Below are 5,348 nucleotides of genomic sequence, written 5' to 3'. Positions count from 1 at the left end.
CACACACTGTACACTCATATTTTCGAGCCGTAGAATACCCCGTCCAATAAATACTATATATAATCTCTTTATTTACTTGTCACATACGCGTACAGGATCGTTGGCGGATATGAGACCATCTTGTTCGGTCCGACAACCTTTTTGTACACGTATGTGAGAGGGGGCTTATATATAAATATTTATTGGATCTGTCCAGTGTGGACGGGTTAGATATGTAAACATGGCGTGTATATGTATTTACTTGTGTTCTTGTGTACTTTCTTTTCGTCAGAGTTTCGGTGGCGCTTACTCGTTGTTCTCCGTGTACAAATTGCGGAGGGATATGCAGGAGTATATCCTTCCCACTATAGTGTACTCGGGGAATAGCGGGTAGGTGCTGCCAAAATTTTGACGAATTAAAAGTACACTTGAACACACGTAAATACATATACACGTCACGTTTACATACCTAATGGGATAGAAGCCTTCCTCTGACAGCCGGTCACACATGCGGTCCTCTGAACACACATTTACATCCCTAAATTAAAATGATATATATAGAGATATGCTCACTTCCATTAATTTTTAAATTCTAGATGCGGACAGTTCCTGACAAATCGTTCATGAGCATACCACATGATCGAAGGCATCTAGACACCCGATACAAGGATAGGATAGAAGCTTTCTTAGCCTACTCTGACACAAACCCTCTACGGTCGCTAAGCGGGTCGATTTTTTGTCCTTGTAAGAATTGCAGGAACGGTAAAATGCTCGCTAGGAGTGACATAAGTTTTCATCTGTCAATCAATGGATTTGATAGCTCTTATGTATTTTGGAGTCATCACGGTGAAGGCGTCCCGGTGACGCAATCAGAGGAAGAATTCACTAAAGTCAGCAACCCGACAGTTAACACGACTGATATGTTAGAAGATATTCTTACAACGTCGTTGATGAGTGATTTCAACACTAATGATATGTTTCAAGATGTAGATCGATTGATGATACTTGTTGAAGAAAACGAGTCACCGTTATACGAGGGGTGTAAGGAGTTCACAAGGCTTTCTTTTATGCTGAGGCTTATTCATATCCGAACACTCAGTGGGATGGCTGTTACATATTTTGAGATGTTATTAGATTTGTTGAGGAAAGTCATTCCAGGCGGCGAGAAAAGCATCCCCGCGACCTATTACGAAGCTCACAAGATTGTTGATACGCTGGGGCTTGATTACAAGAAGATAGACGCATGTCCTAACGACTGCATCTTGTACAATAAGGGTAATGAAGCTCTGGAGGAATGTCCGACGTGTCATGTATCACGTTGGAAAGGAGAAGTTGCAAGCACATCCGAAGGCGGTGCATCCAATAAGCAGAACAGAATCCCTGCGAAGGTTCTTCGATATTTTCCAATTATTCCTAGGCTACAGCGGTTTTATATGTCTGCCGAGCTGGCTGAGAATATGCGATGGTACTCGACCGACCGCAAAGAGGACGGGAAACTAAGACATCCTGCGGATGGTGAGGCATGGAAGCACATCGACCGTATATACCCTAACTTTGGTAAAGAGTCTCGGAATATTAGACTGGGGCTTGCTAGCGACGAATTTAATCTATTTGGATTAATGAGCTCTGCTTGGTCTACCTGGCCAGTGTTGCTAACACCGTACAACCTGCAACCGTCGATGTGCATGAAGAAACCGTACATGGTACTGTCACTTTTGATCCCTGGAAGATATTCTCCTGGAAATGACATCGATGTTTTCCTCCAACCATTAATTGACGACCTGAAGCTTCTCTGGGAAAAAGGTGTCAGCACTTATGATGCTTATGGTAAGGAGTCTTTCTGTATGCGGGCAATGGTCATGTGGACAATTAATGACTTCCCGGCATACGCTAACCTGTCTGGATGGTCGACGAAGGGTCAGATTGCTTGTCCGATTTGCATGTCAGACTATGAGGGAAAGTTCCTGAAGTACAGCCGTAAGTTTTGTTATTGGCAACACAGAAGATGGTTGCCTACAGGGCACAAGTTCAGAAAGTTAGTAGGAAAGTTCGACGGCAATCCAGAAAGTAGACCGGCACCACCAAGGCTGACCGGAGAAGAAATATTTGAGCTTCTACATCCTTTACCTAGAAAAATATTTAGAAAAAAAAGATTCAACAAAGAAAATCTATTTGGGGTTAGGAGAAAAATATTGAAGAAAAAATGCAAGGGAAAGGGAAAGGGTAAGTTATTTCTCAAGGGAAAATCGAAAGGAAATAAGCCTCGCAATGTCCAGTCGCATGAGTGTGTCTCAAAGGGCACCGAACTTCTGCATGGATGGTCAAAATTCAGCATATTTTATCAGCTGCCATATTAGAGAAGCTTAAAAATACGTCACAACTTGGATGTCATGCACATCGAGAAGAACATATGCGAGAATCTCTTGAACACTTTGTTGCAAGACGGGAAAATGTAAGCATCGAAAATTGCCTATAGTTCTTCGTGAGCAGCTCAAAGCTAAGAGGAGATGAGGAACGTCACTATCCAAGTCACAGAATCTTGATTGACATTGATGAACGCTTGAAGTGAATCGAAAAACTACGTGAAGTAACAGAATTTTAGAATAACGAAGACATGAACTGATCGGGAGTCCCGCATCGCTTACAAAAGACGAAATGATGCTCTTATCCCAGCTTAATCCACAATAATCTCATCATCAGATCTTATAAATCTCCTCGTCGGCTTTCCAACGCACTTTGAATCACTCAAATCCGAGTTCGGACGAAGAAATTACGGTAAAAACAGATAAGTACGCGAAAAGAGCATCTCAGCCTGGGTTGAGACACCCCGAGGTGTCTCGGCACGAGCGAGACACCCCAAGGTGTCTCGGCTTGAGCCAAGACATCCAAGGGTGTCTGGGCCTAGCTGAGACACCCAGGGGTGTCTCCAGCCCCAGAAATCCGCCGTTTTGTGATTTTAACCGTCCGAACTTCCTTGGTGCCTATAAATACAGCCCCAGGATCCTTATTTTTTGAGATCTGGAATTTTAGAGAATAGGCGAAGCCCTGTCGGACTAAAGATTGATCGAGTTCTTCAGCACAGGAGAGAAAGTTTTTTCAGATCTACATCGCCCGTGTCCGTTCCTTAGGATTATCCCGTCGCGGTAATCTTAAGAAGAGTAATCATCTCGCCGTTGTCGAGATAAGTGCTTCTGTTTCTAGATTCATTCGCGGATCGACGAAGTATTGGATCTGATCTGATTGTCAGGTAGTCCATGGATATCGACGTCTCCATCACCGGCTAAAGACCCACGTAAGCAAGAAACGACGAACGGATCTTGCGTTATTTTCAAGAAAGTTGTAATCTTTTATTTTCTTTTGTTAAAATTTGAATTCTTTGTAAACGATTAATATTATAATGAATTCAACAATGAAGGCAACTTTTAGCAAAAACAAACTGGCGACCACAGTGGGAGCCAACAGCCTCGTTTCCGAGGCTGTCGTGCCGCAGCCGACGATCAAGATCCCCGTGGCTGAAGAGGTCGAGTACGAATTCAACCGGCAAAAATTTGAAGAGTACATCTCCTCCTCCTCCTCCAGATCTGCTCCTTCTCATAAGCGTAGGAAGATCTCCTCCTTCTAGAAGATCCGTCAGTCTCCAGATCTGAAGACCCGAGAAGTCGATCTCCCTGTCGTTGCTGTTGTAGTTGTACCCTACAACGATCCACCGGCATCCAATGTGACCAAATCTACAAATCTGAACTCTTTCGCGTTTAAGGAGCCGACTGCTGAAGGCGCGCTAACTTTATCAAAGAGAGCATGTCAAAGGAAACGCCAACGCCTCGCGCGCCAATTCGCCAAAGCTTTGGATCAGGTGGATGGACTTCGTTACCAAGCAGGTCTGGAGTTCAGAAAGCGCCAAGTGGCTAATCTACCACCACGACTAGCATCAGGATCCTCCTCCCGACATCCGATTAACGAATGGGTTCGTGTCAAATGAACCTGCTCTACGCTCGAGGAACGAATCCAGAAGCGCCACGCCTTGCTTGCACATGCCCGGACCCTTGTACAAAAAGCACAGGAAATACAAAAGGAAGAGGCAGTTAAGAAATCGCCGAGATCTAAGCAAGTTTGGATGCCAAAGGCCAAATCAGCACCGAAGGCAAAAGCATCCGAGGCTGCTCTCCGGCCTTTGTCAACTCTAGATCCCGCTCCTATTGCTCCCACACCTCCGGTGAAGCCCTATGACAGCATAGATCTTACCAAATCTAGAGTCTCATTGAAGGATCGCATCGGTTCTCTACTCGAGGATCGAGGAAAAGCGCCTGTTAAGGAAAGCTAGAGACCGTTGAAGGAGCTTCGAGCAAACATCCGGACTGGGGGTCGTACGCGACCTCCTAACAAATTAATTTCTACAACTGCCCGCTTGGGGGTGCGTGCAGAAAACCAGGAGCCCGTTAAGGTTTCACCCTCACAAAGGTGTGATTCCAAGCATGTGACTCCTGTAGACGCAAACAAGGCGATGTTTACTCAGATGAAAACGCGTCAGACAGAAGAATGCGTTATACCTGAGAATTCATATAACCAGCCGATAGGTCGCTCTGACCGCAACGTCGATGAGTTGTATTATCGGGCTGGGGGTACGAATAAATCTCGAAAGAGAAGTTACCATCAATATGGTTGATAGAGGAAAATCGATTCGACCTTCTAGCTATGATCTGCTTGTATCGCATCGTCTAACCCGGTTACGATCAGGAACTATTAGACAAAGGGATTATCAGAGAATGCAGAGAGGGTTATCCTCGGATGATGAAGCATCGGATGCTAACTCGGCAATCGCTTCTGATAATACGGTATCCAGTCCGGGACAATCCCATGAAGTATTTATGATTAACACCGAGGAAGTAGCCAAAATGGTTGAGGATGCCTTGGCCAAGCAGAAAGAGGCATTCAAGATCGAAATAAAAATGGCTATGCTACGAATGAGGGAAGAGCATGACCAACAAATTCGGGCTCTGTCCAATCAATTCGTTGAATCCAGCCATCGCAGCAATGCTAATCAAACAGATAACGATTCAGATACGGATGAACATCTTAAAGCTGATGACCCTCCCATTGACCAGAACGCTGGGGGTGGTCCCACTAAAGATAACAACACTTGGGGTGGTTCCATCGAAGATGACAATGCTGGGGGTGACCGCATTATTCCTCTCAAAAATTGTCCAAAACATGATACGAGCGAGGATGAAAAGATAAAAGACCTCGAGAGCAAAATCAACGTGCTGATGTCTGCTCAAGGGATAAAAAGAATCGATATTCCGTCTCCCTACCCAAGAAAGTGGGATTCGATCCCGTATCCGGTAAGGTTCAACCTGATCAACTTCACGCCA

The sequence above is a fragment of the Asparagus officinalis genome, chromosome 9 (assembly GCF_001876935.1).
Source record: "Asparagus officinalis chromosome 9, Aspof.V1, whole genome shotgun sequence".
NCBI lineage: Eukaryota > Viridiplantae > Streptophyta > Magnoliopsida > Asparagales > Asparagaceae > Asparagus > Asparagus officinalis.
This window is presented reverse-complemented; position numbering follows the sequence as displayed.